The sequence below is a fragment of the Orycteropus afer genome, unplaced genomic scaffold, assembly GCF_000298275.1.
Source record: "Orycteropus afer afer isolate SDZICR_OR568_19922 unplaced genomic scaffold, OryAfe1.0 scaffold00182, whole genome shotgun sequence".
Classification (NCBI taxonomy): domain Eukaryota; kingdom Metazoa; phylum Chordata; class Mammalia; order Tubulidentata; family Orycteropodidae; genus Orycteropus; species Orycteropus afer.
In genome coordinates this window covers 3,279,473-3,295,296 of record NW_006921769.1, presented here as the reverse complement: position 1 = coordinate 3,295,296, position 15,824 = coordinate 3,279,473, and the positions used below count along the sequence as shown (strand labels likewise).

The 15,824-nt window shown below is 39.8% G+C and overlaps 1 protein-coding gene across 1 annotated transcript in view; it reads right to left on the bottom strand.

Annotated features, from left to right (window-relative positions):
- AKAP7 (A-kinase anchoring protein 7) overlaps positions 1-15,824 on the bottom strand; it is a 225,485-nt gene that overhangs the window by 101,730 nt on the left and 107,931 nt on the right. The window lies entirely within an intron of this gene.

The window sequence follows — 15,824 nt, the reverse complement described above, 5'->3', positions numbered from 1 at the left end:
GAGTGGTTGACAGTGGTAGCCAGGCACCATCTAGTTCTTCTGGTCTCAAGTTGTATAGGCTGCAGATCACATGGTGTACCAGTCACCAGGACTAATTGTTTCCATGAATCTTTGGTTTTCTTCATTCTTCTTTGCTCTGGATGAGGAGAAAACCATCGTTGCATCTAGATGGCTGCTTGCAAACTTTTAAGATCCCAGTAGCTACTCTAGATGCAATTTTTAAACTCCTCATGTAAGAATCACATTGAAAACGAATTAACAGTTATTCGAATTGGGGATGGGGATGTCTGTTAATCACCCTAATTCTTCTCTACCTGTTGTCCTTATTCTCCATGTACTTTCATAGCAGAAGCAGCTGTTGAAAAATTACAGTGAAATACCCTTGGTACCCTTGGTACCTCTCTAATTTCCCAAAACATGGGCAGTACTGTCTCCTCAGGCCCCTATGCTATATGATGGATGGCCCTGCAACCCAGCCTCACGGTCCCAACACTAGAGCTGGGAGATGAAGGTATGATACTTTACAGGTTTACTGGCTGCCATGTATAAATTTTTTTCACTTTATAATTTTTTTTAGATTACCCTGGCAATACTTGTCATTTGTTAAAACTTAGAAAATATGAATATTCTTGAAAAGAAAATAAAAATCATTCATGGTAGTGCTATTTATATGTAAACTACATTGAAAACTACAGTATACATCTTTCAGGAGTTTTTTCTATGCATATATATTATTTTCAGATTATATGAAGTTTACCAAAGTGTAATTATAATATATACTTTTCTCCCTTTTATTGATAAAATTTATTTCAGAAAATTTACAAATAGATAAATCAAAATTAAAAAATTAAATCATCCCCAACTGCTACTACTACAATTTTCTTGTGTAGTTTGTTTATCCTATACAAATACAGAGTACTCTTTTTCTTATTTATAGGAATATAGCTGAATTACGAGCACTAACTGATAGCTAGCTTTTTTTCACTGAGTATATCATGTCAATAGATAATGGACAGATACGCAAACTATGTTTCATGTCTCCACAGCACCCCATTGTATGAACATATAATTTATTGATCCAATTTTTTTATTGTAGGGCAACTAACTAGTCATCAGTTACCATGGAGTCAATTCTGACTCATAGTGACCTCTTGTATCTTGTATCTGAGTAGAACTGTGCTCCACAGGACTGGTTTTTTTTTTTTTTTTGGTCAGTCTAGGAAACCTTTATTTAAAAAAGAGCCACCTGGAGAGCTACAGGATTGCTTTCCTTTAGTGCAAGTAGTGGCTGAGTTCTGTGGTTGGGTTCTGTGTCTAGGATCTGTGGCTGGGCTCCAAGACTGAGTTCCATAACTGGTTTCCAAAGCTAAGGTCCATGACTCAGTTTCATGGCTGGGTTCCGTGGCTAATCTCTGTGGCTGAGTTTTATACTAGGTACCATAGCTGGGTTCCATAGTTCATATGATCTTCAATGGCTGATTTTTTGTAAGTAGATTGCCAGACTTTTCCTCTGAGGCATGGATATGAAACTCTAACCTTCTGATTAGCAGCCGAGTACATTAACCATTTGTTTGCATTTTCTAGGGATTTCATTGGACAATTAGGCTGTTGCTTATTTTTATTGTATTTAACACTATGGTGAACAATCTTTTGGCACATCTTTATGTATATTCTTAATTCTGACCTTAGAATAAATTCCTAACAATTGAATTTCTGAGGCAAAATATACACATATTTCTAAGACTTGGACACAGATTTCCCACTTGCCCTCCATAATGGCTGTACACACAATCCCACCAGCAATGAGCCAACGTGTTTCCTGCTGCCGCATCACTCCAGATAGTATCACTCCTTTTATTTTGCTAATTTAATATTTAAAAACGAGTTTATTATTTTAATTGCTTATACTACTAATAAAAATATATATTTTTCATTAGAAATCTTTGAGGACTATCATGTTTTCCCAGTTTTCTCAGGGGATGTCTGTTTTTCTCTTATTAAATTTTTGCTGCTACATTTTTATTTTTAAAAAAATATTTTGTATGTTTTCAGTGAAAGTTTACACAGCAAATTAGGTCCTACTTAACAATGTCTATGCAAAACTGTTCAGTGACTCAGTTACATTGTTTATAATGTGCCAACATTCTCTTTACTGGTGTCCTGGTTCTTTCATTTTCAGTGGTCTAGTTTCCTTGCCGCTTCTCATCTTTGCTTTAGAGGAACTGTTGACTTCTTGGTATCATATAGATGTTTTATTTAATGAAGCACCGTACCCATGGGTAATAATATCTTTATTTTATGTGCCAATCTGTTATTTCACTAAAAGATGACCTCAGGGGATAATTTTGGTTCGAGGTTTAAAGGGGATCTGAGGGCAATAGTCTCAGGGAGTCGTGTAGTCTCAATTGGCCCAGTAAGTCTGGACTTTTTAAGAATTTCAGTTCTACTGCACGTTTTTCTCCCACTCTGCCAGAGTCTTTCTCATGAAATTTTTTTTCAGCTTTTTATTGTGATTTGGGAAATAGTTTTTTCTTATAAATTTTAAGAACTACTTGCACTTAAGTACATTAGCTCTTTCTGTGATGTGTTATTCTTTTCCACTTTTCATTTGCATTTACCCATTACTTTTGTTTGGTTCTAGTTGTTTTTATATGGCATTTTGGTGAATTTTAACTGTTATAATGTTTAGATTCTGGTTGCAAAAGATAGAGAATAGCAATTGAAGTGCAATGAAATACTTAACATGGCACTTCTAGCCATAGTCTTTGTGACTCTTACAGAATGACTGGCTTAGACTATGCAAGAAAGATGCTGGTGGCCCACCAAGGGGACTGGACAGCTAGCTAATAAAGCAAATAAGGTGCCTGGAACCCTTGTGGGGGTTGTTGTTAGGTGCCATCAAGTAAGTTCCAATTCCCAGCGATTCCATGTACAAGAGAACAGAACACTGCTCGGCCTGCACCTCCTCACAATCACTGCTGTGCTTGAGCCCACTGTTGCAGCCACTGTGTTAATCCATCTTGTTGAGGATCTTCCTCTTTTTTGCTGACCTTCTACTCTGTTGTTGTTGTTGTTATGTGACGTCAAGGCAGACCCGACTCATAGCAAACCCTCCTTGGGTTTCCGAGGCAGTATCACTATGGAAGCAGACTGTCCCATTTTCCTTCCGAGGACTGGCTGGTGGGTTTGAACTGCCAGCCTTCTGGTTAGCAGTCAAATGCCTTAGGCACTACGCTATCAGAGCTCCTACCTTCTAAGCATGATATCCTGCTCCAGGGACTGGTCCCTTCTGATAACATGACTGAAGTATAAGAGGCAAAGTCTTACCATCCTTCTTGTGGGGGGTGAGACTATGCAAGTAAAGTATATGGACCCCTAATGAGGGGACTAGTCAGTTTTGCCACTCAGCTAGGTGTAATGGGAGCCAATCCCAGAAGCTGATGACCTCACTACCACCAAGAAGAAGAGCCCAGAGTGGAACACATCCTTCGGTCCCAAGGTCCCTGTACTGAGAACCTTCTAGACTCAGGAGGCAGAGAGAGTTGTAACACAAGAGATGGTGGGAGATGGTCAGAAGTGACAACAGAAGAACCATGAGACCAGAACAAGATATTGCAGTGGGCTTCCCAGCCCATGGAGCGAGGTGGCTACTGTGGGTGTGCCTACTCATGGAGCAAGAGAGCTGAGCGCCTTCAGGCCGACGCTTATTAGTAGAATGGCATGCCTCTGGGCACTTACTGGAAGAGCTGAAGAGCTTTGTAACACCTTCCCCAGGCTGAGCATAAGGGCCCATGCAAAGAGGTAGAGGTCAGGCCAAGGGCAAGAGTCCAGGTACAAACATAGCTGAAGAAGCTGTCCTGATCAAAGAACTGTATCCTGAGTCTTCTTTATCCTGAATTGTAAATTGTTACTTCTGTAATTAACCTCATAACTGTAAGTATGGTCTGTGAGTTCTGTGTGGCCAATGCATTAAATTACTGAACCCAGAAGAGTAGTAGAGAGTACTATAGGAGGGATGGCTGATGTAAAAATTGGTAAAAAGATTGGAGAAAGTAGGTATGTTTTGATGTTGATTCTCTCTCCTCTGCCTTGTGAAGTTAGACAATGATAGCACACCATTTTTTATAGCAATAACTAACAGAATAGTAAAATCAGAAAGGAAGAAAACCACAAAGTTGATTTGGAGAAATTGAAAACTACTCTGCCAGTCTCCAAAGACCTTTTATTTATAACTGTGGCAGAAATTTCTGGACGATCCTTTTAAATAAGGACTCCCCCTTGTAGCACTCTGCCATGGCAGTTCAGCATTTCCTCTGAAATGACAGAGATTTCCACCAGAAATTGAGAGTAAGACTGCTCTCAACCAAGTATTAGTATGTAGCCTTCAATTCAAATTTCAGAAGCAGTGGTAACTGCTTGATTGATTGTACTATTATGGGGAAGAAATTGCAAAAACTGGATTCATCAACAGACAGCCATGGGAGCTGCCTACCAAGAGAAGAAAGCCACAGAGGACAGAGCATCAGGAAGAAGTTGGAAGAGAAGATAAAGAAGAATGCAATCACATGAGTAAAGAAAGAACCACCAAGAATAAAGAGAAAAGAACAGGAAGAAAAGATATAGAACACAACAAAGAAAAGCACTTAAGCATGACAGCCAAAAAGGTCCATGAAAGAAGACTCACTAATGATGCAAGATAAAATGGGAGGCCTAAACGCTAACCAAATCATGCCTGTCTAAATGTTGTTTGTGTTAAGTGCCATTGAGTCAGACCTGACTCATAGCGACCCCTCCTTGGGTCCTGTCTAAAAGAGCATAATAAATTTCTGTGCAAGGTAGGACTGATAAGTAAATCTCACCTCACAGGTGTATATTACTATTTTAACTAATACAACATTAAATTTAAACTTACGAATTAGTTTTTTACATAATATGATTGTTTTTAAAACAATATTTTGGTTATATGTTTTTGTTTTATGTCCAAACTGAGCTCCACTCACAGTCTTTCCATCAGAGTTAACATTAACTCTACTCTTTTGTTATTCGGGCAGAAAGCTTTGGAGTCATTCACCCCCACCCCTTTATTCTTGACTATTCCATTCCTTCTCTCATATCCTACATTCAATCAAACTGTATAGACTCTAATTTCCAAATATATACCCAGTTCTCACCATTCCATTGCTACGACCTTTGTCCAAGACAACACTGTCACTTTCACTTTCACCTGGATTATGGCAATGGCCAGTTCTCCCACTCTTGCCTCCTCTACTGCCAGAGTGACTCTATAAAACTATAAATCAGATCAGGTCATTTCTCTACTCAAAACTCTCCAACGGGTCCCCCTTTCTCTCAGAGGAAAAGCAAAGTCCTCGTTATGACCCACAAGGCCCTATTTTGCCCACCTTTTTATTTTTCATATCTTACCCCCTACAAGATGGATTGACAAAGTGGCTGCAGAGATGGGCTCAGATAAAGTAGGGATCATAAACCTGGCAAAGGACCAGGCAGTGTTTCATCCTGTTATGAGTCAGAGATGATAGCACATAATAACAATAACAACAACAACATCTCCTACTACTGTCTCCCTCAACACTCTTGAGACTTTCTGGTCTCCCTGCTATTCCTTGAACACGCTAAGCACATGCTGACCTCAAAGCCTGTATATTCTTCCTCGATATCCTCCCCCGAGATATTCCTATGGTTGATCTCCAATTCCTTCGCTCATATCTCACCTTTTCAATAGGGCCTAACCTGACCATCTTGTTTAATTTGTGTTCTTGCCCCAAGAGGTACTCCCAAATCCTCTCTATCCTTCTCTCTTTATATATTTATGCATATTTTTTATATAACTTCTCATAGATATTCTAAAACTAAAAAGAAAAGAAAAACCTCACTGCCACCGAGTCATCTGACTCATAGTGACCCTTCCTTGGGTTTCCAAGGCAACATCACTATGGAAGTAGATTGCCCAGTCTTCCTTCTGAGGAGTGGCTGGTGGGTTTGAACCGTCAGCCTTCTGGTTAGCAGTCAAATGCCTTAGGCACTATGCCACCAGAGCTCCCATATTCTAGCATACTATTATTTATTTTGTTTCTCTGCCATTGTCTGTCACTGTCTGTCTCTCTCTCCACAATAATGTAAGCTACACAAAGGGAAGGAATTTTGTCTGTTTAATTCACAGAAATATCCCCAGTATCTGTAACAGTGCTTGGCACAGAATGCTGTTGTTGTTGTTGTTATGTGCCGTCGAGTCAAACCCAACTCATAGCAACCCCTCCTTGGGTTTCCGAGGCAGTATCACTACGGAAGTAGGATTGCCCAACCTTCCTTCCGAGGAGTGGCTAGTGGGTTTGAACCACCAGCCGTCTGGTTAGCAGTCAAGTGCCTTAGCCACTATGCTACCAGAGCTCCCTGGCACAGAATAGTGATTGATAAATATCTATCAAGAATGCAAAGGAAGAGAAAATTTCAGAAAGAGGATAGTCAACAACATCAAATGTTGTTCAGTTGAAGTTCAGCAGGAACCAGAATCAAGTGGATTTCTTTTGATGTGGTGAGTAGGATCCCTTGAGGGGGCAGCAGAGCATAATGGTGAAGAGCAGCCGGAATGCTTAGGTTCAAATCCTGGTTCTGCTACTTTTCAGCTGTATGGTGTCACTCAGTTTCCTCATTTATAAAAGAAACTTACTAGTATACCTACCTCAAAGTGTTGTTATGTGGACTGTTGTTGTTGTTATGTGCCATTGAGTTGGACCCAACTCATAACGACCCCTCCTTGGGTTTCTGAGGCAGTATCACTATGGAAGTAGATTGCCCAACCTTCCTTCCAAGGAGTAGCTGGTGGGTTTGAACTGCCAGCCTTCTGGTTATCAGTCAAGTGCCTTAGGCACTATGCTACCAGACTAAATGAGTTAATTGATAAAACTCACAGTGACCCTATAGGATAGAGCAGAACTGCCCCAAAAGTTTCCAAGGCTATAAATATTGATGGAAGCAAATTGCCTCAACTTCCTCCTCCCAGAAACAGCTGGTGGGTTCTAACTGCTGACCTTTTAGCAAGTGAGTGCCTTAATCACTATGCCAATAGAGCTCCTACAGCATAAACAATGACATACAGCAAATACCATAATACATCTAAGGAGGCCTTGTGGAACAACAGTTAAGCACTCAGCTGTTAAAGGTTGGCAGTTCTAATCCACCCAGAGGCCCCATGGGACAAAGACCTGGTGATCTTCTATCATGAAGATTACAGCCCCCAAAGCTCTGTAGGCAGTCTGACTTCCACTCTGCCAAAATCAAGTTGGGCAATCCTACTTCCGTAGTGATACTGCCTCAGAAACCCAAGGAGGGGTCACTATGAGTCAGGGCCGACTCGACGGCACATAACAACAACAACAACAACAACAACAACAACATAATACATAAATAGGCATTATTATCATTCACTCACTCACTCACTCACTCACTGCTATGGAGTATGTTGCGACTCATAGTGACCCCTCCTTGGGATTCCGAGGCAGTACCACTATGGAAGTAGATTGCCCAATCTTCCTTCTGAGGAGTTGGCTGATGGGTTTGAACCACCAGCCTTCTGGTTAGCAGTCAAATGCCTTAGGCACTACGCAACCAGAGGTCCTCACAAGGAAGATTGGGCAATCTACTTCTGTCGAGATACCACCTCGAAAAGCCAAGGAGAGGTCACTATGAGTCAAATTCGACTCGAGGGCAGTGAGTTTTTTTTATTATTCGTGAACTTTAATTCCTGAAAATTTCAGTCGAGGTAAAATTACAGGAATTAAAAAAAAAAAAAAAAAAAACAGAATAAATGTAAACTGACCATTTTTATTGATCCATTTACATTTATGGACCTAACTGGGGCACATCCCTTTAGACGAGACAGACAGAAGCTGTGATAGATCAAAGAGGAGCTCACTAGCCGTACATATGTATCTATACATGTGCTACAAATATATCCATGAATGTAGTAGAGTATATAGGGGCAAAGTTATGAAAGCTTCTTAGTCAAAACCAAAGATCTTGAGGGAATGGGTCACTGGACATAGGAACACAAGACCATAGTCTGGGGTATGCTAAGTTCAACTGGCATAAAATAGCCTTCAAAGAAAATGTTCTACATGCCACTTAGCTGAAGCGCCGCTAGGGTCTATAAAGCCATCTGAGGTGCAACAATAGGTCTCTCCCCACCCAGACAAAGAAGAGTGAAGAAAATCAAAGACACAGGGAACAATTAATGCAAAGAACTAATGGACCCCATGAACCCCAGCCTCCACAACCCTGAGACTGTATGGTGAAGAAGAACTGTACACCATACAGAAGAACTGTGTGGTGCCAGCTACCACTGCTTGTTGTTGTTGTTTGCCGTCGAGTCGGCCCCGACTCATAGCGACCCCTCCTTGGGTTTCCGAGGCAGTATCACTACGGAAGTAGGATTGCCCAACCTTCCTTCCGAGGAGTGGCTGGTGGGTTTGAACCGCCAGCCATCTGGTTAGCAGGCAAGTGCCTTAGGCACTATGCTACCAGAGCACTGCTAACACCTCTGAAAGGGATCACAATAGGAGGTCCTGGATAAAGTGAGAGAAAAATGCAGAACAAAATTCAAGATCATAAAAAGAAAAAAACACTTACTAGTCTAATGAAGACTGGTGGAATCCCCGAGACTATAGCCCTTAGACACCCTTTAAGAAGCCTGGAACTGAACTCAAGCCCCATGACTCAACCTTATAGGCACTCCATAGACAGGCCTATAAGGTGACGATGATGCCAAGAAAGCATGCACATATTAGAACAATCAACCACAGTAGATCAAAAGGGCAGCATTTGCCCAGGGATAAAGCCAAATAGTTCCAGACATATCATCCTCCAAAGTTATATTTTATAGCTAAAATGGTTGGGTGGTGGCATTATTTTCACATTTTAGACCTCAATTTATTTTCTGATTCCCTTCGTCCCAGGCTCGATGCCTTCCAGGCACTCTAAAATAAAATCAGTGGAAGTATAACATTTTACGTAAGCTCAAATAAAATCACAAAATGGTTAAAGCCAGGAAAATGTAACTCACAAAGGCTAAGAGAGTTGGGACTATTTCAAACATAGACTAACATTATGTAGGGTAAAATCAATAAAATCACGCTAAGGGTGTTGCAACCCTAGAATTCAGAATATGCTTCATGCAATCTAGTACTTTATTTAAAAATTATTTCTGCCTTGAACCTAACAGGGCCAGGTTATATTTTTCAGGTCTTCGTATTTATACTTGTACCTAACAACTGAAATATCAATTATGCAACATAACGTTGAAAGAGTACATAGAAAGTTAAATAGGAAATCAGACTTTGAAACAATAATTAGTAGCAAGAAACATCTAACAGAAAAGTTAACATTAATTAAATAAGTTACCATTAATAAAACTTATGATTAATCATTAGAGGTGACTGAAGTTTTACTTCCCTTTTGCTTAGTTTTAGTCACAGTTCAGTGAGAATTATCAGTGATGCTCAAACTCACTTGATAACCTTTGATACAATGTACAATGAAACTGTGAGAAACTTCATTGTTGACTGTAACTTGGCACCCAAATGGCCAACTAAAGAAAAAAATGCCCTTTAGAGCACTGATGAATACTTTTAGAATCATTTGATGGCTAAATCTGATAAGCATGAAAATTATGTACTGAGGAAGCACTCTCTGGTAGCATAGTGCCTAAGGCACTTGACTGCTAACCAGAAGGCTGGTGGTTCAAACCCATCAGCCACTCCTCGGAAGGAAGATTGGGCAATCCACTTCCATAGTGATACTGCCTCAGAAACCCAAGGAGGGGTTGCTATGAGTCGGGTCCGACTCGATGGCAAACAACAACTGTTACGCATAATTTAAGAGACTGAGCTTTCAAGGATTTCATTCTATATTCAGTGTCCACGGAAGCAGCAGTTAAGAAATCAGATGACATTTTGCACTGGGCAAATCTGCTGCAAAAGATCTCTTTAAAGTGTTAAAGCACAAAGATGTTACTTTGAAGGCTAAGGTATGCCTGACCCAAGCCATGGTACTTTCAATAGCCTCATGCATATGAAAGCTGGACAATGAATAAGGAAGACCACAGAAGAACAAATGTACTTGAATTATGATGTTGGCAAAGAATACTAAAAATACCATGGACCACCAGAAGAATGAACAAATCTATCTTGGAAAAAGTACAGTCAGAATGCTCCTTAGAAGAGAGAATGGCTAGACTTCATCTCACGTACTTTGGTCAAGTTGTCAGAAGGGACTGGTCCCTGAAGAAGGATGTCATGCTTGGTAATGTAGACAGTCAGCAAAAACGGGGAAGACCCTTAACGAGATGGATTGACACAGTTGCTGCAACGACAGGCTCAAGCACAGCAAGGACTGTGAGGCTGGCAGAGGACTGGGGAGTGTTTCATTTTGTTGTATATGGGATCACTGAGTCAGGTGATGGCACCTAATAACAACAACAACAACAAAAAGGGCTAAGACATATTACTATGCATTCCATTTTATTTTCAATACAGGAAGTACAGAGCCACAAGCTATGAAAATTCACACTGGTTAACAATCTGTATGTGAAAATTTATTCGTGCAAGGTTCTGAAAGATAAAACACTTATTATTTAATTTCTACAATCTACTTCCATAGTGATACTGCCTTGGAGACCCAAGGAAGGGTCACTATGAGTTGGGTCCGACTCGACGGCACGTAACAACAACAACAAATGGTAAAGTTATTGTGGCTAGAGAAAGGATGGAATGCCAATTTTATTAAGAAGTTTAAGATTTTTTTGTACTAAAAGATCATTTATTATTATTTCTTATAATAATAACCACAGCTTCCATGATCAAACCACAAACATGCTGCCTATCAGACAAAGACATTGTCCTACTGATAGGGCATGGCATTCCTGAGGTCCGCTGTGTTTTTCAATAGCGTATTCCTGTTGTGCAAGCAGCAATAAAGAAATACACATTTCCTGTGAAAATGACTTGAAACCAAAATCAAGAATTTGATCAAAATCAAAAGCCCAACCAACATGGTTGGCTTTATTTTGGGTATCAGCTGGTTAAAGAGGGGTGGTAATGTTTTGCAGCTCATTTTCATAACTGGAAAAGGTTACATTTCTTTAATGTGGCTAAAAAACTAAAATTAGACCACATTTAGTGATCACTGCCCCTAATTAATATGCAAGCATTGGTGATTCAAAGTGAAAAGAAAAAGATTATATACTAATATGGAGCTTATCTGAGGCAAGATTTAAAGTTCTTAATGGTCTCTTCACCTCCCTTTTATAAACAGGAATTTTGTTATTATTTGCACTATTGCATTTCCATCTTCCTCTTGATACAAACAGTTGATCACCTCTTTGTCAGCTGCAGTCTTCTCTCAGCTCCTTTCAGTCAGGGTAACGGAAGCCCTTCCCATTCAGGCTCAGTTCCACCCAAATCTATTCTTACCAGAGATGGAAAGAGAAGAGGAGTTTCACTGCACCAGCCCATAGGTTCTAGAATCACCACGGTGATTTGAGATCCAGTATCCAACACCCCTGGGTAAGAACTGAGTGGCAGCCTTCCCACCATCTCCTCCTGCCATTCTGGATCAGTCTACAAGGCTGGGTTCTGTGTGGCAGTTTCCTGTCAGGGTAAGGCTCTGACATCCTGCACCCATCAGTACAGTAGAAATGAAAAAGTAAGAAGTGATGGAAATAGAAAAGACAGCTGTAATTTGGTTATTGATTTGTACTGATCTGGAAAAAATGATGCATTCTATCTTTTGTATAATACCAACAGAAAATACTTAACAGCACTTATAATGTACAGGCACTACTCTAGAAACTTTTATTAACTCATTTAATAATCACAATAACCATATGAGGTTGCTACTATTATTATCTTTAGATAAGGAAATTGAAGCACAGTGAAATTATTTTAGGTCACTTACCAAAAGACACACAGCTAGTAAGTGGCAGAGCTTGTATTGAGATGCAGGTTAAGCGGAAAACAAAAATAAATGGAAAAGAGGGAGAGAAACATAATATTCAAGCTCTTTACTATTTACTTTGAAATATTAAAATTCTAAGAATACTGATCATTCTTAAAATGTTATTATACATATTATCATATTTTAAAAATTGCTTTGAGAATCTAGCATTCTGAAATGCCTGCCTTTAATAAACTACATTAATATTAATAAACCAAGTGATAATTATGTTTCTTCAGTGAAAAGATTTCATAGAAGAAGATGAGAAAGAATTCATAGACGGTGCTTTTACACAGAAAAAGTCCACACAGACAGCTCAACCTATAAAAACAACTTTTCTTACATCGTTAATATTCTAATAATTAGGTAAAATATGGACAGAGTATTTTTTTTAAACTAAATTAGCTGTTTATTTGAACATGCATTTTTCAACTCTACATTTTACTTCATGCTGAAGCATAAAGTACAGTTCACTATGGGGTTTTTCAGACAGACTATCTTCTCAGTCCCTCTATTTATAAACTTGTTTTCAGGACTTTTGATTTATCCAATCTTCAGGCTTTAGGGAAAAGGAAATAGAAAGTCTTTACCCTAGCATTTTAGCTAGTATTTACAATACTGCACCTTTCAGTAATAAGTACAGACACAGCTGCTGTTGACACCTCCTTTACCTATCCTAATACTCAGAGGTGAACTGGACGCTCTGTAGTGGCAACAACTGTTAAGGAACATAGCCACAAAAGGAAAGTGATACAACTCCTCACAGCACAAGCCACTCCACTGGAGCCACCAAGAGAATATGCTGTATTGCTTTTTGGTCCATGACACAGCTGGCATCAAGCAGAATACAGCTTCAGTCCACAAGCAGTTACTCACTTATACTGACCATGACCCTGTGAACCAAAGAGAGAAGAGGTCTGTGGCCCTCAAGAAGTTCTCAAACTTGCCTGCTCTGTATAATAAGCACAAAAGAAATACAGAAACTTTATTTCAAATTCAGTCTGTTGTCAAGTAAGCTCAATCTGTGTCTACTTAGCAAATCTCTTCTCAGTTCCTCTTGAAGCCCTCTCAAGTGGGGCAAGAGTGGTGTTACATTGTTGGCCACATAACAGGTTTGTTGTGAGCCTTTGTAAATGGCTTTTCTCTTTAGAGTGAAACAAAGAAGGGGCCCCATAACTGAGGCATCCAAGAAGGATTCTATGCAGCTCAAGCTTAGCTGGACCCTCTACTGCCCTTAGTCAAATGCCAACTGTATTCTTGGCTCAGCAGTCCATATGAAACTAAAGTAGCCAACTGTTAATCTTTTAGACATTTCAGAACAGCAAAGGATGTCAAGTGTCACCGAGAACAAGCTCCATGTTTCATTAAGAGGAAGCATAAGTCAAGAGGAGGCCTGACTGGTACACCATGTGATCCTCAGCCTATATGACTGTGAGATCAGAAAAATGAGAGGGTGCCTGGCTACTGCTGTCAACCACTCAGAGGGGGAATCTATCTAGGAGATCCTGGATAGAGTATGAGAACACTGTGGAACAAAACTCAAAATCATAAAAAAAAAAAAAAAAAAAGGACCAATTTTGCCAGTCTGATAGAGCCCGGTGAAACCCCTGAAACTATGGCCTCTAGCTACCCTTCAGGTCTGGAATTGAACCCATTCCTGTGGCTTCCTGCCAAACAAAAGACAGGCATATGAGCTGAACATTTACATTAGGTTCATACACTCCTTGAAGAGATTAGTCATGGGAGAACAAAAGGGCAGTGTATGCACAGGGAGACAGCTGGGGGGTGGGGGGCAGACTGCATAGGAGGGAAGGACACACAGGGAAAAGGTATGGATGGGGAGGAAGTGGGAAGAGAGCTGTTATGTTGTGGGAAATTGCAGTCAATGTCATGAGACAAAATGTGTATTAACTGCTGTATGGAAAATGAAATTGCTCTGTAAACTTTCACCCAAATCACATTAAAAAATTGGAAGGAAAAAAAAAAAGAGGCGCCCGGGTGGCACAATGGCTAAGTGCTTGGCTCCTAACTGAAAGTTCAAAGGTTCAAACCCACTAGCCACTCTGCTGGAGAAATACATAGCCACATGCTCCTGTAAAGATTACAGTCTTGGACAACCTATGAGGCAGTTCTCCTCTATCCTACTGAGGCACAATGAGTCAGAATCAATTTGACAGTGCATAACAAGCATTGCAAGCAAACAGCCTATCACCAACAGAGCCAAAGCAAGAAAATTCATGCTCCCTCAAATTTACTACAGAGACTCCTTAAAGAAGGCATATCCCTGTGTTCCTGAATTTAGCAATGGTTCATAAAGGCCCATCACCATTCAGATCCAAAAAACTGAGGGACACCCAAATTATACCAGGCTAGACAAATTATATTAAACTAGCCAAAATCATGAGAAGCTATGCTACCTGATAGATATTTAGAGTAAATATGGTACAGCATAGGAGCTCTAGTAGTAGTGCCTAAGGCACTTGACTGCTAACCAGAAGGCTGGAGGTTCAAACCCACCAGCCACTCCTCAGAAGGAAGCTTGGGCAATCTACTTCTGTAGTGATACTGCCTCCAAAACCCAAGGAGGGGTCGCTATGAGTCAGGTCTTACTTGACAGCCCATAACAACAACAAGAACAGTACAGGGTTAGAAAAGATGACAGCAGGGGTTCCTAGCTGGGGAAGGGAGCAAAGGCTAGGATTCGGCCAATCTACTGCAGAAAATTTTAATTACAATCATGGTCCTATACAATCAATCACCAAACCATTCAGACTGGGACTTCCCCCTTAATGTATTACCAGCACAGAATTTTCAGCCACTAGATCTTTTCCACTTCTCATTGCCACTCCTCCTAATGACTGCCCTGTATTCTCTTGCCCCCTCACCTCAGCATCATTATCAGATGGTCCAATAACCACTCTTCAGCCCTTATTTTATGCATATCAACTTCCACACTCAAAACAAACCAGTCCAAGTGAAACTAACAGCTAACCAATTTTTTCCATTTCTGAAGTTCTCTCATTATCTATGAGAAACTGCTGCAAAGAAATGCCAGTAAGTAAATTATATTTTTGCTAGTTTAATGTCTACCTGAGTGATTTAAAAGAGTCATAAATCAGGAAAGATTTAGCAGCCCAGAAAACAATGTGTGTTCAAAAATAACCTATCTACCCACTAAAATACCACACATATTTTGGGGGAATCTACATCTGTATTAAAATGCCTGCTTAAGTTGAAACTGGTCTTTTTCTGCCACCAAGTGTTAACACTCACTTCTAGCCAACTGATGTTCTACAGTGCTTAAATCAGAGAAACACGAGGTCATTCAGTGAAAAAAATAAATGCCAAAGGATACACTGTAAAAAAGAATTAAACAAGCAGCAGACTAACTAGGTGAAGCAAATGCATGTTAAGGAAAATACAAATGACTTCAATTACAATTTCAGAAATGCAGTAATTTAGTAATATTTTCTAAGATTTCATTCATTTGACCAAAAAAAGCACAACTTTGAAAACACAGTGATAATGAAAATATCTCTAAAATTTACAACAGCTGAACTTTTAATATCCTCTAATGTAATACATTGACTAGAATTTCATAAAACTAAGCATATGAAAAACTGACATACTATCTTACTATGTTAGAAAAATATATAATTTTCAAGAAAAGCTTTGTTTACCAGAATCTTTCCTCAGCCCCAAATCAGCTCTCTAACTGGGGAGCCAGAATACTGTGCTGTGGTAGAGGAAGTTCACAGTCTTCAATATTTTGGTTACCCGCCTGGGCTTGTACTTACTTCTACTGAATGCTGCTG